This window comes from Euprymna scolopes, chromosome 8, assembly GCF_053919585.1.
Source record: "Euprymna scolopes isolate OS-2025 chromosome 8, ASM5391958v1, whole genome shotgun sequence".
Lineage (NCBI taxonomy): Eukaryota > Metazoa > Mollusca > Cephalopoda > Sepiida > Sepiolidae > Euprymna > Euprymna scolopes.
The window spans coordinates 141,176,243-141,202,925 of NC_136489.1; the positions used below are offsets into that span (position 1 = coordinate 141,176,243).

The 26,683-nt window shown below is 32.3% G+C and overlaps 1 protein-coding gene across 7 annotated transcripts in view; it reads right to left on the bottom strand.

Annotated features, from left to right (window-relative positions):
• The window catches only part of LOC145283792 (clathrin interactor 1-like), a 546,043-nt gene that overhangs the window by 276,763 nt on the left and 242,597 nt on the right, over window positions 1–26,683 (bottom strand). The window lies entirely within an intron of this gene.

Here is a 26,683-nt window from a genome sequence, read left to right on the forward strand (position 1 = left end):
AATACACATCTGAAATACAGATTGGTTATAGTTTGAAAGTATTAATTTATATGGCTTAATTTTGAAAACAAAATCATGAGCATTTACCAGAATAGAAAAAAAATTAATAAATTAAAACTGTAGTTACAACTGTAAGGCTTGCTATAGAGATCCAAAGGGCTACTATGAATCATGCCTACAAGGGCACTTAAAGTAGGGAGCTGAGCAGCAAAACATCTGTTCATATTACATTTAAATTTCTGCATGTTAGCACAGTCAAGTTTCAGACATTGCCTGTGAATTTGTTTTGTCCATCAGGAACACAATTTTATCAGAAAGGTCATTTATTAATATCAGGAATAATAAAAATCCAAAGATCGACTTTTAGGACACATGCACATTAATATCATGTTTAGAATGTTTAGAAAGCCATCAGGGACAACTAAGATTTTTTTAGTATTTGTCCCATAATACTGTACATACAATTTTCATAAGACTTTCATGCCAGATGCAATATATATCAAGGACTATCATCCTACCTTCTTTTGTCTTGTTCAGTGAATGGTATACACATTCAGAGATAATTGTCAAGACATCTGCAGTAGAACAGGCTTGTCTGATACTAGGTGCTGGACTATCACTAGACTGATTAACAATTCAAAGATGTTAATGAAGAGAGAGAGACTGATGAGATGATAATTGAATGGATCAGTTCTTTTATCAGAATTTTGAATACTGATACCATAAAAATAATTTTCAAGCTATCAGGGAAGCAAGAATCGGCTAGGCACTTGTAGAGTTTAAAGAAGGTATAACTCAGCAGAGCATTTCTTTATTAGTATAGCAGGGATAAGATCAGGTCCACACACCATAAAGGTGTCAATTTTTTATATCATATGGGGAAGAGTGATAATCATCAAATATAGCTTGTCTGCAAAGGAAAATTTGAGAGGGAGTAGTTTGTGGGTCTAAGGTGGAGTTGAAGGCAAGCAGTTCAGCCTTCTCAGTTGTTGTGCAAGCGGCATCATGGTTGCTGGTTAAGTATTCACATTATAAATTTTCCAGAAATTGCTAATTTCTGTGGCTCAATGCATTTTCTGGTCATTTAAGTATACCTTCTATTGGTTGCAGTGATTTCACTTTTACAATGATTGCTAGCCTCTATATTTTTCACTTTTACAATGATTGCTAGCCTCTATATTTTTTCACTTTTACAATGATTGCTAGCCTCTATATTTTTTCACTTTTACAATGATTGCTAGCTTCTTTATTTTTCACTTTTACAATGATTGCTAACCTCTTTATTTTTCACTTTTACAATGATTGCTAACCTCTTTATTTTTCACTTTTACAATGATTGCTAACCTCTTTATTTTTCACTTTTACAATGATTGCTAACCTCTTTATTTTTCACTTTTACAATGATTGCTAACCTCTATATTTTTCACTTTTACAATGATTGCTAACCTCTTTATTTTTCACTTTTACAATGATTGCTAACCTCTTTATTTTTCACTTTTACAATGATTGCTAACCTCTTTATTTTTCACTTTTACAATGATTGCTAACCTCTATATTTTTCACTTTTACAATGATTGCTAACCTCTATATTTTTCACTTTTACAATGATTGCTAACCTCTATATTTTTCACTTTTACAATGATTGCTAACCTCTATATTTTTCACTTTTACAATGATTGCTAGCCTCTATATTTTTTCACTTTTACAATGATTGCTAGCTTCTTTAATTTTCACTTTTACAATGATTGCTAGCCTCTATATTTTTCACTTTTACAATGATTGCTAGCCTCTATATTTTTCACTTTTAAAATGATTGCTAGCCTCTATATTTTTCACTTTTACAATGATTGCTAACCTCTATATTTTTCACTTTTACAATGATTGCTAGCCTCTATATTTTTCACTTTTACAATGATTGCTAGCCTCTATATTTTTCACTTTTACAATGATTGCTAGCCTCTATATTTTTCACTTTTACAATGATTGCTAGCCTCTTTATTTTTCACTTTTACAATGATTGCTAGCCTCTATATTTTTCACTTTTACAATGATTGCTAGCTTCTTTATTTTTCACTTTTACAATGATTGCTAGCTTCTTTATTTTTCACTTTTACAATGATTGCTAGCTTCTTTATTTTTCACTTTTACAATGATTGCTAGCTTCTTTATTTTTCACTTTTACAATGATTGCTAGCTTCTTTATTTTTCACTTTTACAATGATTGCTAGCTTCTATATTTTTCACTTTTACAATGATTGCTAACCTCTATATTTTTCACTTTTACAATGATTGCTAACCTCTATATTTTTCACTTTTACAATGATTGCTAACCTCTATATTTTTCATTTTTACAATGATTGCTAACCTCTATATTTTTCACTTTTACAATGATTGCTAGCTTCTATATTTTTCACTTTTACAATGATTGCTAGCCTCTATATTTTTCACTTTTACAATGATTGCTAGCCTCTATATTTTTCACTTTTACAATGATTGCTAGCCTCTATATTTTTCACTTTCACAATGATTGCTAGCTTCTATATTTTTCACTTTTACAATGATTTTTTTGCCAACTAAATTGGTGCAATGCTTTCAACTTTTGCACAATAGTAGTTGGATAGATAGAAATTAAACATTGGATAAAGTGATGCTTGCTATAGAATTTCTACAGTCAAAATATTATATAGGAGATTATATTGGACCCAATATATAGTAATGATTTAAAAAGTTTTTAAAAAGAAAGAAAAAAAAAATGACTCTTGCACCACCACCAAGAATCAAAACCAAAATGTTTAGCTTAGGATTTACTTTTTCCTTTGGTGTTAACGCCTGAGCTATGAAGACATGTTTGGTGAAAGGCTAAAAATTAAAACATGAACTAATAGCTATTACGTTATGCATGCATATTCGTAATGCCATCGTTCAACCTTCATCTGGCAAATTCCATTTCTTTTATTTTCACACTTTTGCACAGATGTTCCCCAGCTAAAACCCAAATATAAAGTTTTGCATGGGTTCAAATACCCTAAATATTAAGTTTCATGTCTGTAGATCAAAAACTGATAGGAGTTTGGCAGGCAAAATTTTTTAAAACAAATATATATACGCATATATATATAAAGAAAGAGGGTTGTGTTTACTATAACCTTTTTCTGCAAATATTATGCAAGTATAAATCATGTAGAATATCTGCATGAATTACATGTAATAGTTAACTAAAGATGATGATCTCATAAGAAAACCCAAAAAACTAATAGGGAATTAATTAAAATGAATGTTTAAAAGAATATGCAAATTAGTTAGATCTTTTGCAGATGAATGCAATTCCATGACTTGTATATAAAATTGTATTTTCTTTTTAAATAAATAGAAAAAGAGGGTTTTTAATATGAATATCAATATATAAAAATAGAAAAAAAAATTATAGGAGAATAGATTAGTTGCTCCGTGTTCTGGCATTGAAAGTAAATTTTTAATTTGCACATTTATTTTATAAGCAGATGCTATTAAATTCATATTCTGTAATATATATTTGTAATTGCATAGTCATATTTTCTGATACACGATTTTCATTAATAGTAAAATTTCTGAATATATCCTACACTTTAATCTTTGCCAAAAGGCTAAGGAACCATAAAAATGGTTTTAAGGCTACACATTTTTAAATGAATAAAACAAGAAAAAAAGATTTAATCTATTATTTAATGGAAGTAGATAATCTATCGGTTATGTTGTCACAAGACCATCCTCTCAAGAATTACTTTTTAAGGGAGTGGGATATTTTCCCAGTTATTATGTCCTCCTTTAAGGAATAATATAGTACCTGTTCTATTATGAGACTCTACAAAAATTAACTTCTATTTTTTTTTAAAGGGGTGGGTAGTATAGTATTTGTTTTGTTACCATACCATACTCTCAGACATTACCTTCTCTTTCCACAGTGGATTCTTCCATTTATCTCCTTTTTTTTTTGGGGGGGGTAGTATAGTATGTTCCTCGTGATACCATCTTTCCAAGATTATCATCCTTTTGGGAGGGGGATATGAGTTTGTGTATATACTATTGTCATGACATCATCCTCCCAGTGTCATCATGGTATCATCTTCTCAATCATTATCTTTGAAATCAGTGTTGTATATGTTCATTCACTATGATATCATCCTCTTAGTTAGACATTAAAAATTAAAGAAAGAGTTTAGATTTAGTTAAAAATCAGTTACCAAACGCGAAAATAAAGCTCAATGTTTAAAATATTCAATAGAGCTTAGAATAAATAAAGTATTCAATTCAAAAGTATACCTTTCTTTAATAAGTTTCTGAAGAAAATATTTTTTACACATCTTTATAAAGTAGCCGAAAGCAAACAAAGATAACTGGTAGCTTACTGTAAACAAAAGTAATTCATCATCAGAAAACCAAAATCACATCTGAAGATAATTCAAAGAATTCAGAAAATTGGTACATGGACGAACAATGGTTAAACACAAACATGTAAAAACAGCCAAGGGAGAAAAAAGTATAACAGTGTAAAATGCTCAAGATGTAAAATCCAATAATCTGGAAAAAGAAAAAGAAACATTTAGAAACTGGCTAAGGTCTCATTTCTGACATGTAAATTTCTATTTGAGTGTACAATCTACTTAAGTAACAAAGTTAAATAATTTTTTTTATTAAAAATATTTGTATTGCAAGGAAACTAACCCTGAAATATATTAAATACAAAAAGAAAACAAAAAAATAAAAATTAGTCACATAGAGAAAAAATAGTGCAAACTTGATTAGATATTTTAACCATTGTATGAATTTGTTGCTAAAATGGAAGCATAAATTATTGGTAGAAAGTGTTTGACATAAATTGAATGGAAGCATAAATTATTGGTAGAAAGTGTTTGACATAAATTGAATGGAAGCATAAATTATTGGTAGAAAGTGTTTGACATAAATTGAATGCAAGAATTAAAGAATATTACTATTTGATTTTTTAAAATTCTATTTTAGAACTTAAGTAATTAAAAAAATTGGGGGGGGGGGGGGCAGGAATGAATGAAATATTGTGGCATTTTTAATAAGATATCATTAGGGTTTGATTTAGAGTTATTTGGTGGTTATTAAATGCAGCTATAATTAGTATGAATAATAGAAACTACAGAGTTAATGCATTTTAAAAATCATTTTTGTGAGTATAGTACAGACAATGGGCCATTTTATTCTATTATTTAATAGCTATCATTCATATAATCTCACCTATATAAAGTTTTATGCAAAATTATAATTAGCAACCATGTTATATAAACCCATAAAGCATACATACATGCATGCATCTAAAAGCACATATGCATATCAAATAGAAAAATACATATTTAAAGATATTTTCTTTATATCAGGTTAAGATTAAAAGGTACTTCATACTGTAAGGCCATCAAACTAATTTGTACATTGTGTTAGGATAATAAGAAATTACTGGAGGTCTGTATTAATAATATAGCTCAAATACAAAATTTTAGGTATTTGGAGAAAATATCAGATACAAGCAAGGGTTCTGATAAATATATCAAGTAAAAAATACACATATAAAAGACAAATATGACTTTATCATGTACAAGTAGATATTGATAATCTTTAGGTTTTAAATATTATGAAAGGAGTGTTGTTGGGATTAAAATAATAAAAAAGAAATGATATAGGTGACTATGTTATCCTATACTGGTCAAATTTTAATTTTCCCCCATGTGGACATGAGCCAATTTAAGATTGTTGATTTAAAAAATTTAGGTCAGATTTTGAAATGTTTCAGAAACAAGAATTAATACCAGGTTTATACGATGCAACATTCTTAAAAATTGACCATTCAATCTGTCAATTCTAGTCCCAAATATGCTTAAAAAAATTAAGAAAGTATTCTTGCACCTTAGATTTGTATGATAAATTTTGTACACAGATCCATAGGTAATACAGATGGTGAACCAATGTTGGTAAAAAATATTTTTATTATTATAAGTGTAATTGGTGTTATTCAATGCTGTTTTAATATTGATTATATCATTATTGTATAGGGTGGTGTTATTTCTATTGATTGGATTACTGGAATCATTGTGCACTGGTCTGATTGTGTATTTATAAACAAGAGTAAACTAGAAGTATTAATTGTTTATGTTGCGCTCATTTAGAAATATATGTAAAAATATTTGTTCCAAGTTATAGAATGGTGTAATTTTAATAAATATATAAGTTGATTTTTTTCCCTCCTCTGCATCTACAGCTTCAATAAATGAGCACTTCCTTAACAAATCTTTCCCAATCAGTACATACAGCATTCACTAAATGTTTCCTTAAACTATCAGCACATTTCGTCCCTATATACAAATTATACATTCATTTCAAACCAATTATTTCTCTGAAATACATATTAAAGATATTAGACTCTTACTCGTTATCCATTAAGTCCTCTCACTCTCCTTACTTCACCACAAAAAGATTCTTAACAAGTATTATTTCTATAGGACTGCTCCTCAGATGTAGACACCCATATTTGCGATAAACGTAGGTACCTTAATCTTTATATTTCATTAAACTACTACAGCACCATTTCTATATATACATTTATTGCATTAAAACCGGGAATTCATATTAACTACATTTCTTCAAACTGCTAGAAAACTATTCATCTATAAAAAAATCTATAAAAATTTATAATATACTAAAAGGGATAGCCATTTCAATTTAATCCTTAATGATTAATATCTTCCAAACCCTTCATTTCGGCATATGTACATTACCTTTTCTTTTATCTTGCATCAAATTCTTGGGTCAAATCTGGCCTGCTAGTGAATTTTGCCTGGTCTGCCACCTTATTCAAAGCATGATATAAATATGAATGAATCAAATCACAGTGACAGACGAGAGACTGACTATGTACAAGTTTCTCATTAAATTATTTACCGCTTCTAATTGTGTTTTGGTACACATAAATTTATTAAATTGCTTTTTGAATGCAATAGTAATTTGTTTTATTCCAGCTATGAAAAAGATTTTTTTGTAAAATATTTGTTTTTTATATTCTTGTAGTAAAATAAGCCATGCTGATATATATAAATGCCATGCTGATATATATATAAATATAATGATTATATTTAATACTTGTTTTCTTCAAATGCACAGAAAATTTATTTATATATTTAATAGCATTGTTGTTCTTCATAACAGTGTATCCAAAGCTATTTGTTCCTTCTCCAGTCATGGTCTTTTGGCCCTCATGCTCCAAAAATTATCAACCCCTAAACTAAATGAACACTTTATCTACTTATTACCAACCAGTCACATTCAGACAACAAATACTCATTAATATGCCAAATATTATTATTTACATTTATTGGATTTCCAATGATTTGTATAAGGGATGTTTCATATTTTTAAAACAATAAGAGAAAAGAATTGTTTTTATCACGGAATTTTAACAAAATGTGTGACCCTCCAGTCAAAAGTTAGAAGATCTTGAAGTTTGGAATTTTTATTGCAAAAATAAAATCAAGATAGCAACTTTGTTCAAACGATATGTAATAGCTAATATATTTATTTTTTTGTTATAAAATATGAAAAGAATTAAAGAATTTTTTATGTGCCCATTGATAGAAATGATAGCAAGCACCAATATTTTATTTATTTTTTTTTTTTAGTACCATCTGCCACTAGCTATGTGCAATGTCATCATATAAATTCATAAAACGTTTGTTTACAAAAAGGCTTACAGTAACGATGTATACATTTTTTATTTGTATTTTTAATTATTTCTAAAACATTTTATGTTTAAGTTTTATGAAAAGAAAAATATTTTTTTGGTAATGTTCTGTTTTAGCATCAATAAAAAAATTTTTTCAAAAAATATTCAATTCAAATAAAAAATGGAAGAGAAGAAAGTTAATTTGCATAAAAATAAATGAAAAACATGTTTAAACAAGATAGGAATATTTAATACAACAAATAAGACACCCAACATTTTTATATATATCTATATATTTTGTCACTAATAATAATAAACACTGAAAATTTCATTAAAACTGGCTGATTTCCTGAATTTTGATAAAGTTTTAAGGAGGAGGGGGGGGATCTGTGACTTTAAAACAGAACCCCCCCCCCAACAAAAATGCAAGACAGCTATATGCTCAGTCCGATAAATCCAAAGTAGCTGAGAAGCGGCTTGGTTCCCACAAGTTTCGGCAAATAGCAAACAGGATCCTGAACAGAAACGTGCGTTCTATCCCAACCATCATCAATGGACCTGAGGTCATCTTGTCAGCATCAGATAAGGCCAAACTATTTGCAAAGAACTTTGCAGCTAATCCTACTCTATGCGACAAAGGCCATCAACTCCCTGTATTTCCTCCTATAATGGACAACATGCTCTGCAACATACAAATATCTGTGCGTGAGGTCGCCAAGCTAATCAAGAACCTTGATTCCAGTAAAGCAACTGGCCCTGACGGCATTCCAATCATTGTGCTGAAAAATCTTCAACCAGAACTTGCCCACATACTTACAAAACACTTTAAGCGTTGCCTTAAGGAGAAGTGCTTCCCAACACCCTGGAAAAGCTCATCAGTATGCCCAGTATTTAAGAATTCAGGTGATAAGTCGTCTCCCTCTCAGTACAGACCAATAAGTCTCCTGTGTGTCATGAGTAAGCTGCTGGAATCCATATTAAATCGAGAAGTAGTCAACCACCTCAGCAGAAATAACCTTAGTGACATGCAATATGGTTTCCATTCTGCCAGATCTACAGCAGATGTGTTAACTGTTATATCTCATAGGATTTGTGAATCTCTTGACAAAGGCTTCATTTCTTGACATATCAAAGGCCTTCGACAAGGTATGGCCTACTTCGAAGGATTTCCAACTACGGTATAACTGGAAATGTTTTCTCGATCATTAAATCATTTCTCTCTGATAGGTTCATAAGAGTAGTGGTTGATTGGCAGAAATCAGAGGCCCTCAATATTAATGCTGGAGTCCCTCAGGGGGCAATCCTAGGCCCAACTCTCTTCCTGATATACATCAATGCTCTCCCAAAACACATACTTAAATCATTCGTTGACATCTATGCTGACGACACGAACATCTATGGCAACACATCAAAGGCCGTAAATGACAAAGTTCTCTCTGATTCTCTCTCCTCTGATCTTGAGCGCATGGTACAGTGGGGGAGGAGGTGGCTGGTTACAAAACCAAGCCCCTATCTTTACATCATCAACACTGATCCCCATCTGGCATCAATTGAAATGGGTGACTCTCGTCTAGGGGAAGCTCCATGTTTTGATAAGCTTCTGGGCTTGACCTTTACTCCTGAAATTGAACACGTACATCAAATCTGTTGCCAAGGTCGCTGGAAAAATGGTAGGATCCTTCTACTACTCCAGAAGATATCTCATCCCTAATGCAATTCTCTATCTGTATAAAAGCCAAGTACATCCAAGGATGAAGTACTGCTGCCACATCTGGGCAGGAGCTGCTAAAAACAGCCTATCCTGCCTTGACAGAGTACAAAATAGGCTTCATGGCCTAGTAGGTGATGCTCTTTTCTCTTCCCTGCAACCTCTCTCCCATAAGAGAGACGTTGCGAGCCTGTCTTTGTTTTATCATTACTACCATGGCAGGTGCTCATCTGAGCTCCAATCTCTGGTCCCCTCCCTCGCCAATCTTTCATGATAAACACCCATCTAGCTGAAACCACTGTCAAAAATTTTCCCCACTCCTTATCTGTGCCAAAATCAAAATATAGATTCCATGAACAAAGCTTCTTTCTTAGAAGTGCATGCCCGTAGAACTCTGTTCCAGTTGCCTGTTTCCCACCTGACTACAATCTGGATGTCTTCAAGTCCAATGTAAACAAATTCCTGATGAACCGCCCCCTTAAGTAAGACACTTTATCAAATTTCCAATACTAACGTCCTGTACATGCAATAACCCTTATTCCCGAGTGGCTTCCAGGCCTTGATAAGTGGTGACTACCTTGTAAAAAAAAAAACTTCTGAAACACTTTATTTAGAAACCCATTCTTAGCATGGGGATAAGGTGTTTTGTAACTATTCTGTACTTTCACCTATTTTAATAAACTAATAATAATAATTAATCTAATAAAAAATTATATTAATGTTATTTTATAAAAACCCTATTCTAACATGGGAAGGGGAAGGTGTTTTGTAACTATTCTGTACTTTCACCTAACAATAAAAAAAAAAAAAAAAAAAAAAAAAAAAAAAAAGGATATAGTAAAATTTGAATGTAACTTGAAAACAGTATTACAAACATAGTGCTGTAATTTTGTTTTATTTTGTTAACAAAATGTTCTTGTTTGATTTTAATTCAAGCAATATTTGGTTAATAATTTCTTTGAATTGTGGATCGGATTTCCTGGTCACCATCTTGGATTCTTCATGGTGTAATGATGACAAATGATAATGTCTATTAGAATAATATTTCGCATTAAATGAAAATTATGCTAATTAGTTTAATGTACTTGAAAAAATAATTCTAATCAGTACAAAATTTCCTTTAATTTGATATACTACAAGCCATATTTTGTTAATAATTTCTTTGAATTGTGGTGGCCATTTTGGATTTCCCAGTCGCTATCTTGGATTTTCAGAATGTGAAAATGACAAATGATAATGTCCATCAGAATAAGACTTCATAAGCCTTACTTAGCATTTTTCTTAGTTGTTTTTATGATATTTTACTCAAAGCCATTAAAATGAAACAAATATGATAATTGGTATGCAAGTTACCAAGTGAGATTGTTGTAAATAGTCATCTGAACCTTCATGGTGTTATATGTTAAAAATTTCATCATAATATCTTAAAAAGATCTGAAGATATAGCTTTTTAAAGATGGGTTACTCTGTAAATTGTCGAATTCCCTATCAGTCATAAGTTTAAATACATTTGAATAGGACTGACTTATCAAAAAATGCATAGTTCACGAGACATTTTGTCTTATTTTGAATGGTCATAACTCCAGTTCTTATGGGCCGATTCAAAAAATGAAAACTAGATCATATTTCTTTGTTTTTTATGTTCTTTTCAGTGATGCTTGATTTGAGTTTATTTGATGTAAAGAAAAAATGGTGTGGTATTGCTATTTAAAGTAAAAAATATAAATAGAAATCTCATGAGGAGTTCATCAAAATCTTTGATAAATCAATGAGAAAACCTTTATAAGTTTTCCAAATTAAAAAGGAAATTGTATCTACACTTAAACTTAGACCCCCCCCCCGCCTCCCCAAGAAGAATGAGATTCGGGCATTTGTTACTAACCCTAACAAAAAGATAAGAAACAAATATGCAACAAATAAATGTTACCAAAAGGAAAGACTCTTCTACCTACTTGGATAATTTCGTTTGTATTTAAACTTATTTTAAAGTGTTTTTATAGTTCAAAACAAACTTAGTATTCACTCAGTTGAGTTAGAGTTAAAAAAATGGTTGTCCATAAGCCCTTCACAAGGGCTCTTGATAATCGCTCAAAAATGAATCAAACGCTGATAAAAACACATTAAATAAATGTTATGTTCTACCAGCATTTTGTTTTGAATTTTCAACTTATAGACAATATTAAAAAGTTAGAATGGACCGGAAATGATTATCATTTTACATTAAATTTATATGCAAAACTGCTTTCCTACTCGAAATTCTAAAATAATTGTTTTCTTTTTCTTTCCACAATGTAATCATCTAAAAAAAAAAGTAGAATCTCATTTTGGAGGGAGAGGGATAACTTAGTTAAAAGGTAGTTATCTAAAACGCAAATCGATCTAATAAGCAATCAAATCTTTAATTGCAAGAAAAACATGAACATTTCTTCATAGAGGGAAGGTAGAGAATAGTTCGCAGAGACTCGTCAGTGTTAAAGTTTTCTAAATGTAGAAAATCATTTTACATGGAACGGGCTTTAACTATTCTGTTCCTAAACTGTTTTTATTTTTGCATATGTATTGTTGATTCTTTTTAATCATTTATGAGAATTTTAAATGGCATTAACGACGACCAAATGCTAATGAGACTTGTTTTAAAAGAAAAACAAATCTTGTCTCACAATTTTCAATGATACAGAGAAAACATTAGAGAAAAATATTTAGAAGAATCTACTCTTGTAATATATGCCTCTTCCCAAGTGTATTTTTACATTTTACAAAATATATGCAGACATTACACGGGAGATGGAGGTACAATCAGTTGAAAATTTTTAAAAAGCATTGAATTTCTCATTAAATGTTAAGAAATTTTGAAAGAATCAGAATCGGTTTTTCTATCAAAATTGAGAATTTAGAGCAGAATCAGTAATTGTATTGGAATAGGGAAAAATTCTGGAATTGTTCCATCACTCATATATATACACAAAACAAACGTAGCCACTTCATTTACTGAATATGTAAATAGTAATTCTGAATTTTAAAGAATCTGAACCTAAAAAAATAAGGTTCTAGTTTAACTACTAAGTTAACTATTTCATGAAAGCTCAAGTTAATTGAAAATTAATTAAATAAATGTTAAAATACAGCTGGTGTGTATATATATATATATATATATATATATATATATATATATGAAAGTGAACGTGTCTGTCTGTCTGTCTGTGTACATTTCCCTACGCAATAACTGTCAATTTTCAGTCTACAGACTCGAAATTTGATATACAGGGTATGGAGATTTGGGAAAATCTTTATAATCTGTTTTCGGCCAGAAATTTGGCTGTTAAGGGTTCAAAGTTCAACGATTTGACTTTTGAGAACTCTACCTCCGACAATTTGGGGTCTAAACACTTGAAATTTTAGATATAGGCTCCTTGGACATGGATGTAACTTAATAACTTGATTTGAGCCCAAAACAATAAATGTTATGGGGTGATAATAAAGGTCAAAGTTAAAAAAATTTGACCTCTGCAGACCAAATTACTCATACTTTCTGGTCTAAACATTTGAAATTTTACATAAAGGGTATTCAGAGATAGGGCAAGCTTTTTTTTGAGCTACCAATATATAAACGTATGTTTGCCTAAAACTTTCGACTGAGGCGATGAATTTTCACAAGATCAGTATCGTTTTGAAGCTCGATCCTTCAGACGGCAAATATTGAAAAATTGGCTAAAACATTAATTTCTTCATCCTCAACTGGGCATTTTTCAACAGGGAGGGATTGCTTTTTTTGCCGATATTTTAGAAAGTCATCCTCTCTTTTCGATTGTCTAGCCTTAATTTAAACCCACGTCACTTCCGGTTTGACGTGGTCGTAACAGCAAAGACATCACTTTTTTTTCCAGTTCTTTTCCTCCATCGCAGTATGGGTTCGAGCCTGCCTTCCTACTACTACTTTTTGTTTTTTGCTCAACATACACCTCCAAACACACGGGCAACGCTGGGCACCCATGCTAGTATATGTATATATTCCTAGACAGCAATTATATATATATATATATATATGAATGAATTCCTTAAACAGTTTTGTTTGTCACAATATGAAGATTAAAATCAAAATGTACTATTAAACTTTATGTCTTGACACATTATTCTAATTTTGATGAAAAAAAATCATGTTTTTGAATCTAGAATGTATCTAAAATTTAAATAGGAGTAAAAAGAAATTGAGATTCAGAGAATCTTGCTTAATTGATATCTCAGGACTAGGTATCAAATTCAATATAAATCTGAAGTTTTCAAATGGGAAGTTGTGCCTATAAAATACTTAAAAGAAATGAAATTGGAGAATATTTGATATCTATTGTGAAAATTTCATAAAAATCAGAAAAATCTGAATTTTCAAAAAAAAAAAAAAAATCCTTCCACTCTTTGCATAAAACTAAATATAGCTCACAGTACCTTCCCTTGCACCTAGCAGCTGTATTCCAAAGTTAATGACTGTTTGATTAGTAGTGAATTTTTTACACAGAAATACCTAAACATTATATATATATATATATATATATATATATAGTTTGAGTTCTGTTATGGGAGCATTGGTTAAATTTGAATAAGAGAAAATACATATCAATCACAACGCAGAAAATAAATATTCTACTTGTTTGAAGTTAAAGAAAACAAATATTTTACTTGTTTGAAATTTATATATTTCAGAGCATCTCCATCTTCAGAATTTTTTTTTTTTTTTTTCTTCTTATGAGGTTGGTGCAAAAATAATGTTTTCTGATGTTCAACTTCAAAAGATCATAACTCCTTTCATAATAAGTTTTATTAACCGAAATAAGAACCATTAGAACTGACACATTTTTCCAACGAGAAATAATCCCATGAGCATAGAAATCCAGAGTTCTGGAAGCAATGAAGTCATTGAAGGTTGATTTGGCATCATCCTGGCTTTTAAAGCATTTTTCGCACAGGAAGTTGTTGAGATACTAGAAAAAGTGATAATTGGTGGGCAAGAGGTCCGGTGAATATGGCGGATGAGGCAGAATCTCATAGTTCAATTCGTCCTGCTTCTGCAGGATGTTAAGCAATATGCAGGTGAGCGTTGTCAAGGAGGAGAATTGGTCCTTTCATATGAACTAATCTCAGGCACACACATTGGAGCTTCTGGTGCATCTTGTTGAAAGTACTTTTTCGTTGTAATCATTTCGCCGGGATTCAAGAAGCTGTGATGGATGAGACCGCCCGCAGATCACCAAACAGTCACCATAACCATTTTTTGGTTCAATTTGGCTTCAGGAAGTGTTGTGGAGCTTCTCCGGGATCCATCCACTCACTGTGTCAAGCGTCGCTAGTTGTCGTAGAGGATCCACTTCTCATCACATGTCACAATCTGCTCGAGAAATGGGTCGTTTTCGTTGCGCAGAAGGAACATAGAAGACCCCTCAAAACAACAATTTTTTTGATTATCGTTCAATTCAGGAGGCACCCATTTATTCAACTTGTTTGACTTCCCTATTTGCTTTAAAGGGCGAACGCCTTGAGTGGTCAACCTCGAGTTCAACAGCAACTTCTTGTATGGTTTTGCGAAGATTGGCTTCAATTAAGGCTTTCAAACTTTCAAATGTTCGTTATCAATCTCAGTCAGCTAGCCATAATCGCCTTCATCTTTGAAGCTTTTGTCACTATTGCGAAATTTCTTGAACCACTGTTGTGTCACGCATTTGTTAATGATTCCTGTGCCAAATGCATCATTGATATCACGAGCTGTCTCGGCAGCTTTTCGGCCTAGTTTGAACTGGAACAAAAAAAATTGTGTGGATTTGAATTTTGTTCATGCTGTTGAAAAGCCTGCAAAAAAGTGAATGTAGAGATTGAGAATGATAACGAATAACATGATTCGATGGAGTGAAAAATGCTTCAAAATGATATGTAATATGGTTATATATATATATATATATATATTATATATATATATGAATTAATTCAGAAATCATATAGAAAAGTAACATATGTGAGAAAACGATATTGTTTTTGCACTGAACTAATAAAAGAATATTATTTTAAGTTCCTATAATTGTTGTAGAATTATCAAATATTCCAAGATGTCTGCTTCATTTTTCCCTTTAGTTATTGAGCAATATACACCATTTATGTCTGCAATATTTTTTCTCAATATTTTTAATGATAGTTAAATCTATATAATTATAAAACTCATATCATTGTATAAACGTTTATATGTTTGTAGAGACAAGACTTGCATCTAAACTAATTAACCAATCATAATAAATTTCATGTATACATGTGTATATCTATTTTTATACTAAAACCCTGAATTTGCTTGTCACTATCTCACCGTCTTAAATTTTAATGTTATGTTACATAAGCCTAACATATCTAACCAAAGATGATAGAGACCAGGTGTATACGTTATTTAAGGACATATTTTAATATCTAATAAAACAAATAGGGGAGAAGGTTAGAAACTTTGTTTTATTAGTGCTCTAGAGGCCTTCTTACTATTATTTAGTGCTTTCTGTAGTGCTCTGAACAACTCCAGAGTTTTTTTATTTTTTTTTTATTTTTTAACAGCTCACTTTAAAATAATTTTCATTTCTAGGGAATGGATAGAAACTTCCTTTTAGTCGTACTCTGGAAGACTTCTTAATTTTAATTAGTGCTTCAAGTAGCAATTTGGATGCCTCCTGAGTGATCACGTAAAAAATAATTCCTATTCTAATGGAGAGGGATGGGAGAAATCTTTGTTTAAGTAATGCTCTGGAAATCTCCAGACTTAGTAATGCTCCTGCGGCCTGTAAAGTTTTACTTTTTTTTTCAGTCCTCACTTAAAAAAATATTTTCTCTTGGGGGTGGGGGTGGGGGCTTAGAAAATTGGTTTTAGTAGTGCTCTAGTGGCATCCTTAATTTTAATTATTGTTTGCAGTAGTGCTCTGGACAACTCTTGAGTTTTAATTTTTTCACTCATCACTTATAAAGAAAAATTTTCTCAAGACACTAGAATCTCAAACCCATTTTTATTCTGAACATTTTTTTCTCTTACCCTTCAAAAGCCAATAGGTAAGCTAGTTATATATTATAATTAGGAAACCTCTGGAATCTATGAAACTTCACTGGCACAGGTAATGTATACTTCTTTTGTATGTCATGTCAAAAAACAAAGTACCTTACGTAACCTAGCATCCATTACAATAAGTGACTCATTTAATATTATTTGGTTTAATTCAACATTTAAGATATTTTGCTTTTTTCTATGTTTTTTAATGTTTTGCTATCTCTAGTTAGATGAGATTGCACACTGATTAGCATTACAAGCGTATGCTGTATTTTCGTGGACATCAGCAATATTACATACCTAATGTGCTCCAACAAGTCATGTTTTTAATTTGAGTCAATTTTTAAAAGAATTACATTGACGGAAAGAGAATAAAATAAGCATTCCAATGATGTTAATTTATTTTGCTTTTATGCATTCAATGTTTTTATGCTATAAGTTAAAAATGAAAAAATGGTAAAAAAAGGAAATCTTTTTTCAATGTTTACATTTTATACGTTACGTTTGGATACACATGCGTGGGGTTAAACTTGATTGGATATGGCTGAAATTTTACAATCTCTACTGGACTTTGATTTATAATTTTACAATCACAGGGAGCAAAGTTATGACTGAGCAAAGTTGACAAAGAATATTGCAAAATTGATTAGATAAATCGCCATATATCATCCATTTTCATATAGATAATAGTTTCAGAATTATTTTCATGTATAATATGTAAATATTTGATAATTATTAATTGCGTGGAAATTTCTTTAAAATGTTATCTTTTATAGAAATTCAAATCCGCTTGACGGAAAAACGGCTTGAAAATGCGATGAGCTGACTAAAGTATTCTCTTAAAAATAGAAAACTGTTTTTCTGCTTTCGTCTTACTGGACTAGTCATTTTTTATTCCGAGTTTGTCAATTTAAAAAAATTATTTTTTTTTCAAATTTGATTTCCAAACAATACTATTTAGTACACATGTACTAAAAGCGTTAAAAAACAACAAAATGCACTAAGTACATGCGTTTAACTTCTTACTTATACTCAAGGTAGAATTGTGTTTTTAGTGGTCAAAAAAACCCAAAACTATATAACAAATAAAAGGGACTTGTGCACTTATCCTACCATGCTGAAATAATGATGTTATTATTTAGAAACCCATTCTGAACATGTTAACTATTCTGTACTTTCACCTAACAATTCAATAAAAAAGATATCATGAAACTTGAATTTATTTTTAACTTCTGGTCAAAACTGTTTTTCGAATCTGTAAAACAAATCCGTTTTTTTTTTTTTTAACTAAAGATATCTAAATAATAATAATAGGCGGTTTGATAAAAAATTTCATTGTAATGCATTTTGTAAATTTTTACCTTGTTTCCACCTTAACATTTTTCTTTAAAATTACTATCTCTTACGGGTATGCTGAAAACGAATATCGCATTTAAATTCTCCGCAAATAAGTAGCTTTCCAGATATAAAGCAATGTCATTTCTTATGTTATTGTTGGTGGCCATCTTGGTATGCGCATAGTTTCCCGGGGTTGCGCTTACGCGTACCAAGACGGTCACCAGCGATAACATAAGAACTGACATTGATTAATAACTGGAAAACTACTTATTTGCAGAAATTTTAAATGCGATATTCGTTTTCAGCATACCCTAAAACCTACAGAAGTAATCATTTTAAATGTTAAGGTGGAAACAAGGTAAAAAATTACAGTTTTATTTTTTTGTTTACATAGTTGAATTTTCAGTAAAACAACAGAATAGAAATGAGAAAAATTACCATGAACTGGTTAATATAGAGTTGTTGCTTATCGGGATTCCTGGTATCCTGGTACTGTGAAAGTTACATTGAGGGTTTATGTACAGTACGATTTATGGTTGCATCTCAGAAAATAGGGGTATATTTTGGGCCAGATAGAGAGGATTTACAAAATTGAAAATTGGACTGTTCCCAAAATGCATAAGTTCTGGTCGATTATGGGAATTTCCATATTTTACAGAAATCCAAAATCTATATGAAAAATTTTCTTCGATTTATTCACATCTAATTTTTTTTTTCTACCGGCTATGAACGCTCTTTTCAATGGCTACACCCAAGATTAAGCTTTCCTTTGGTAAGGAGACAAGAAAATGCCTATTCTCAATGAAGCTATATTTAAATACTACTATAATACTTAGTTTTGTTCATAAATAGACACCCACTGTATGATACCATGTGTCGGTTTTAAAAAAATTGAAATTTGTTTTTGTTTTTTTTTAAAAATTTTTTACAAAGGAGTCACCACTTTTCAAGGCCTGGAGGCCACTTGAGGATAAGGGTTAATTGGGTATAAATAAGTAGTGGAAATTTTGTAAATTGGATTACTTAGGGAGACGGTTCATCAAGAACTTGTTTACGTTGGACTTGAAGACAATCAAATTGTAGTCAGCTGGAAAGCAGGCAAACGGAAGAGAGTTCCACAGGCGTGCAGTTCTGAGAAAGCTTTGTTCATGGAATGTACGTTTAGGTTTAGGCACAGATAAAGAGTGTGGGAAATGATTGATAGTGGTTTTAGCTAGACGAGTATTTTTTGTGAAAGTTTGATGAAAGGGGACCATAGACGAGCACTTGCCATGAAAATAATGATAAAGCAGAGACAGGCTCGCAAGATCTCTTCTGTGAGAAAAAGGTTGCAGGGAAGAGAAAAGGGCATCCCCCCACTAAGTTATGGAGCCTATTTTAATCTGTCAAGGCATGATAAGCTGCTTCTACAGCCCCTGCCCAGATGTACATCTGAATTTATAATTTACTAGCAGGGGTACCCGGCATTGCCCGGGTGTTTAGAGGTGTGTGTGCTCGTGTGGGGGGGATCCAAACAAAAGAATAAGCGAAGTAATCACCCTGTTTAAATATTATATATAAAAAAAAAATGTTAAAACTTTTTTAAAAAATCGAAAAAAATAAATAAATAAAACTAACGTAAGGCAAACACACGATGTTAAAATTTCTTAAAATTGGAAAAACAAAAAAAGAAAATACGAATATGATGGAACCCCCCCACCCCCAGAAAAACGAACGTTAAAACTTATTTAAAAAATCTGAAAAATAAAAACAAAAAAAACATAGAACGTGAAAAATGGCTTAAATAACTCTGTTTCAATATCAAAACTTTAAAAATCGAAAAAATAAAAAAAAAGACATCTCACACCATGATTCAAACTTACAACCTTTAGCAGCGCTCTAATCAAGTCAGCTAAGAGAATGTTGACGAAATTGAGTCATTTTTTTAATATTTAAACTAAATCATGTTCCGATGTCATTTGCACATGCGTAGAAGCCATCTTGTCATGAGAGGACGGTTTTTTGCTACCCCCTCCCTGTACAAAATGGCCAGTTTAGAGTGAAGGAATTAACGTTTTGGGCCAATTTTTCGATATTTGTCAGGCAAAGGTTCGAGCTTGAAAATGATATTTAGCGAAAATCTGTGGCCTGTGTTGAAAGTTTTTGCGAGCCATACAAACACACATACATACATACACACATTTTCACTTTTATATATATACTAGCGAGGGGTAACCGGCGTTGCCCGGGTGTTTGTAGGTGTGTGTGAAAAAAAAACAGGTGCCCGGGGAAAAAAAACAAAGCCTTTACGACGCGCAGTTGGAAAATAGTAAAGTGTGAAAAAAAACAGGTGCGGGTTTTTGATTGACGTGACGGCGATAGCTATTCAGCAGTTAGCATTTTGTGCGGGACAGTTTTTAATGAGGTCAATAAATCGGTTTGTTTGTTTTTAAAAACCCGCTCCCCCGTCTGATATGACGAAGTCGACATTAACCAAACGTTACTTAGCTCTCTAGAGACCACTGGCTCTGGGCCTGCGATTAGAGTCGAGTTTCGCTTTTTTTATACCGAAAACCAAATGTAACGCATGCTGATGCGGGAAATGTGGAATAATTAACGTTTGAAAGTCAATAAAATTAAATAGACAGGCGAGCTCCGTGGTTAACTGCGAGATATTACAATTTATAGACGATATATAAAAAGTTTTAAGAAGTTGTGAAGCGAGCGAGCCCTTCTCTGAAAGAAGCCTTTTGTGGACATCGAGGAAAAGCATACATACATAAATACATTTTCGCTTTTATATTTATAGACTAGTGGGGGTACCTGGCGTTGCCCGGGTGTTTGTAGGTGTGTGTATGGGAGGGGGGTAATTAATAATCCTGCTTAAATATTATAAAAAAGACGATGTAAAAAAAAAAAAAAAAAAAAAAAAGAAAAAAAAAAAACGGAAAAAAAATGGCATAAATAAACCTTTGTAGGGGGGGGGGAATTAAAGAATAAGCGAAGTAATAAAAAATTATAAAAAAGACGATGTAAAAAAAAAAACAAAAACCCAAAACGGAAAAAAAATGGCATAAATAAACCTGTGTATGGGGGGGGGGGGGAAACTAAAGAATAAGCGAAGTAATAAAAAAAAAATGTTTGGTCGGAAGGAGGGATTGAACCCGGAAGCTTTGACGCGGAAAACAATGCCAACTACTTAACGGTGTCGACCACGAGTGAGAGTAATTGATTAGCGTGTTAAGTTAAAGCTTATAAAGCTAAAAGAGGTTTGATTGACAGGAAGACACTAAATGAGGTCATCGCGGGATCGTTATTTTTAGTTTTCACTTCCCTCAGATGATGGTGGGAAGGGGGGGGGGGGAAAGCAATGCGAAATCCGAGAACACAACGTTTTTCACTGTATTTATACTAAAATGCAGGACAAACAGGGGACATAGACAAGCGTATTATTTTTTGTTTTACTTTACAATTTCTATTATTCAGCGTGTAGCGTTTATTAAATTACGTATTTTGTTTCCTGTCTAGAAATCTCTCTCTATCCCTCTCTCTCTGTTTGCGTTTGTGTTTCTCTCTCACTTCGTCTTCCTTACTCTAAAGAGTGTTACTAAAAAAGAAAATGGCATCTGGCTATATTTTTTTTGTAAAAACTTCGATTAATATTTTTTGTAAGCATATTTTTTTTTACTTCACATTTTTGGCTTGTTATTTTTCATTTAACTATCGTATCTAACTATTTTTAACGTGCTAATAACATTGGTAACGTTGTCATAGCGTAGAAGTTCATAGTTTAGCTTGTGTGAGGGTTAAATTTTTTTTTACCGATAACAACGTTTTTAAATTCAGACTGCCATTACAGCTAGCTGACGTCAAGATCACGTGACATGACTCAGCGGGTTTTAAATACAAGTTGACCCAAAATAAACGGCCCCGTGTACACTTTATGTAGAAGAGTTGGCGCCCGTATTTTTTTGGGCAGTTATAAATCGATTTAAAAATACGTAATGTTTAACATTAAAATGTCACTTTTTTTGGCCCCTCACCCCTGCAGAAAATCGATCAGTTGACGCACTTCTGATGGTCCTTTTGGGCCAATTTTTCGATATTTGTCGTCCGGAGGGTGGGCTTTCATATGAGACCAAGTTTGTGAATTTTTGTTCCGTCGGTCAAAAGTTTTTAGCAGACATACATACATTTTCGCTTTTATATATATATAGACTAGCGAGGGGTACCCGGCATTGCCCAGGTGTTTTCGGTGTGTGTGGTCGGGCGGGGTTGGGGGTGTTAATAAAAACCTAAGAATAAGTGAAGTAAAAAAAAAACAAAAAAAAAACGAACGTTAAAAACCCTGCTTAGCGGGCGGGGGTACCCGGCATTGCCCAAGTATTTTGGGGGTGGAGGTGTTAATGAAAACATTAGAATAAGCGAAGTAAAAAAGAAAACAGAAAAACGAACGTTAAAACTTATCTGAAAAATAAAGCATCGAAAAAAACACAAAAAAAACTAATGTAAGGCAAACGAACGATGTTAAATGTAGAAATCAAAAAAACAAAAACAAAAAAGAAAACAGAAAAACAAACGTTAAAACTTCTGAAAAAAAAAAAAAAAAAAAACATGTGAAAAATTGCTTAAATAAGCCTGTTTCGATATTAAAATTTAAAAAATCAGTGGGTACCCGGGTGTTTTTGGATGTGTGTGGTCAGTAGGGGGTGTTAATGAAAACCTAAGAATAAGCGAAGTAAAAAAAAAAAAAAAAACCCAGAAAAACGAACGTTATGTGAAAAATGGTTCAATATTTAAATTTAAAAAATCGAAAAAAAAAAAAAAAAAGAAGACGTCTCACACCACGATTCGAACCCAAAACGTTTAGATAATGATCCAACGCCTTAACCAACTGAGCTAACACAACGTACATGAAATTCAGTCAGTTCTTCAACTATTTAAACTAAATCAGGTCATGACGTCATCTGACGCATGCGTAGAACCGGTCGCCATCATGAGAGGACGGTTTTTGTTGACCCCCACCCCTGTAGAAAATTGTCGATTTCAGGGTGAAAAAAATTAATGTTTTTGGCCAATTTTTTGATATGATGCAGCTTCAATATGATACCAAGTTTGTGAATTTTTGTTCTGTCTGTCAAAAGTTTTTAGCGGCACACAAACACACATACATACATACACACACATTATCGCTTTTATATATATAGACTAGAAGGGTGTACCCGGCATGGCCTGGGTGTTTGTAGGGGTGTGTGTTGGAGGGGAGTGATCAAAACAACCCTGTTTTAAAAGAAAACATTGGCCGGGTGTTTGGAGGTGTAAAAGAAAAAAAAAGTTTTAGTAGGAAAGTAGGCTTGAAAACCGAACCTTTGACGTGGAGGTGGAAATGAAATGGGAAAAAACCCTGGGACCTAACCATCTCGGCCACGAGAGATGAGGAATGAAAAGCATCTTAATTTAACGTTTATAAAATTAAATTAATAGATGCGAGAACCTTAAGTTGCGTGATGTTTGACCTTGAAACATGACGTGGCTGCAAGCCAGTTTTCGCTTGTTTTATACTGAAAAGCGAAAGATACACAGGACACTCTAAAAATCTGGAAAAAATAGAGTGTGAAAGTAGGGCAAATTAAATAGACAGGCGACCCCCATTCATAACTCTTAGATATTATCATTTAGACGTGATATAAAAAGTCTTAAGGAATGAGCCGAGCGAGAAGTCCAGCGAAAAAAGCCTTTTACAGACATACACAAAAAGCGAACATACATACATACACACATTTTCGCTTTTATATTTATAGATGGCTTATGGTAAAGAGATACATCAGATTTGACTGCATAATCAGAAAGAGCACACAATTTTACATAAGAGTACCAAGTTTCATGAGAATAGCTTGAAAAATAAGTAAATGGTGGCGAAATTACTAAATTTCTTGAAATGTTGAGGTCCGTAATTCAGCCTACTTTTTCTAAAGAAAAATGTCCATGGAAAAGCCGAAATTTTGGCACTTAAAATTCTCATAACTTTTGAACTGCTGATGGTATTTGCATAATTCAAACTGTTTTAAGCATCGTTTACACAGTTCTTTTCATGCAAGTTAATAAAATAACAATTGGTTCAAAAGAAAAAAATCAACTTGTAGTGCTACACTGATATGAGCATTTTTATGAGTTTTCTAAGCCTTACTACTTTTGTGTTAGCTCATGATAAATTGGAAACAGAGGTTTTATATATATATATATATATATATATATATATATATGTGTGTGTGTGTGTGTGTGCAAACAAAAAATGATTTGCTCATTTAATTAAATACAAACAATAAGTGGAAAATACATAATTCTGAAAAGTCTGAAAACTTATATGATATGGCTTATATTTTTAGTTATTTTTCTCTAGCTATCCTTGTGGCACTATGTCTCCACCTAGGTAATACAGAGTATAAACAGCTAGTTTAGATAAATTCTATTTGCAATTAAAACATGAACATACAAAGTGCCTTCAATAAGTTTACAGACTTTTTGTACAGACATTTAAAATTATCATAGACTCTTGAAAATTCAGAATGGTATTACTATACATACTATGAAATGACTGACCAATTTTATGATTTCAGATTTAAATGAACAGCTACAGCAGGAATTGGAATACACTCTACTAAAGCCTAAAATTGTCACAGCTGGTGAATTTCAAAAATGCGATCTGGATGTGAAGTCACTTTGGAAGAACAATATTCAATAACATTCTGTTTTAAATTTAGAAAAAAATGTCACAAATATATGGAATGTTTCAGACTGCTTTTGGACCATCTTGCATGAACTGAGCATCAGTTTTTGAGAGGCATAAGAGATACAAGGAAGGCAGGGAATCTTAGTGATAAAAGGTGTAGGAGGAGTAAGGAAGTCAGAATGGCACAGTTAATTGGCCAAATAAAGAATTTTATGAATAAAGACTCATGTGTCTATAGAGACGATAAGTGTGCAGTTTGAGGTCAGTGTGGGAACTGTACACACAATTATTCGCGAAGAACTGAAGATGCAGAAGATTTGCGTGAAGTTTTTCCAAGAGTGCTCAGAGATGTCATGACAGCAGGGAGATGGTAGAGCTGATTAAGACAGATTTCACAGTTCATATGCTCTGGTGACCTACAATGAAATCTGGATCTACTGCTATGACCCAGAGACCAAGAGACAGAGTTCCCAATGAAAGCCTGCTGGCTCTCCCAGACACAAGAAATCCACCCAGAAACTTATGATGATCCCTTTTTTTAACAGCACGGGTATGATCTACATGCACTGGGTTCCCACTGGACAGACAGTCAACAAGGAATACTATGTTGAGGTTTCAACAGAGTTCAGGTAGAGATTTCATTAGAAGAGGCTAGCACTCTTCAAATCTGGTTAGTGGCATTTCAACCAGAACAATGCACCAGTCCATAACTCCATCCTTGTTACAGGCTATTTGACCAAGATAGGAATCAAGACAGTTCTTCACCCTCCCTATAGTCCAGACCTTGCTCCCTGTTACTTTTGATAATTCCCTAAGCTCAAGGAAAAGCTTAGGGGCTGTTATGAGATGATTGAGGAGATGAAAAAGGCTGTGATGAGGGTCATTGACATGCTCACACTAGAAGACTTCCATGGGCCTTTCAGAAGTTGTTGGGACAGAACAAGTGGATTGTAGCTGGAGGAGATTACTTTGATGGGGACTAGAGTTTTATGTGTGTGTACTATCAATAAAAGTGCACATATGAAAAAGTCTGGAAACTTATTTAAAGTACTTGTAACATGACAACACAAGAAAGTCTTCAAAGAACAGCTAGTATAAGTTCATTGTTAAAAACAAAGATACAATAAGTAAAAGGTTTAACAAAATGATTTAAATTTATCTGACATTCATAAAAAATTCATATTCATTTTTATCAAGAATTACATTTTAAAAAGGACAGCGTACTGTTCAAAATATTAAAAATGACATTAACACTTTCCCCCGTTTTATTTTAAATTTTAAAATAAGAAATTTATCTTTTTAGCCAAAGAAACACATTTTAAATTAAAAAAGCATACATGGATTAATCATCCCCAAACCATTTTAATTTTCTTATTTTGCTCGTGATAAGGCATTCTATCTGATGGCAAACATGCTATTTCATATTCCAACAGAGATTTTAACTGTTGCTTCAAATGTAATTATTTTGATCTCTCTTGCACTTAATTCACAGAGTATATTTACCAGGTAGTTCTTGAAAGTCTTTCTCATGAGTTCAATTGCTCCTATAATTACTGGAATGATAAAGACCTTCCCAGGATTCCAGTTTCTTTTCAGGTTGTACATAAGATCTTGGTATTTCGTTATCTAAATGTGAATTTTGAATTTTCAAGAGAAAGACTACTAAAAATTTTACAGTCTGAAAAGGAAAGAACTCAGTATTTTTAAATTATATGAAATATTTAACATTTAGAAAGAAATGTAATATACGAGTAGTTGGCTAATTCTATATACAGGGTGGAACGATAAAATTGTCTCCTTAGAAAAGATGACATGATTCCATTTCCATTTGATGAAAACCGGTTTCTTTTTTTTTGTTGCAGAGCATCTACTAGTTGGCCAGTTGCATATGAATCACAAACGTGACAGGAGCCTTCTATCATGTGTCAAAGTGACAATGTTCAACGAGCAAAATTGGACATGCTCTCTACCGATCCAAGTTATGCCAGCACCCTACAAATGCAAATCCAGAGGGTTCAACTCTTGAAGGCACAGCTCAACAAAGTTTCTGACAATAATTATGGTCTTTCGTTTCAAGTGTGGGCCACATCATGCTATCTCACATCTTCGAAGTTGGCTTGAAAGTCATATCCAAAATATACCTAGATGTGCTGG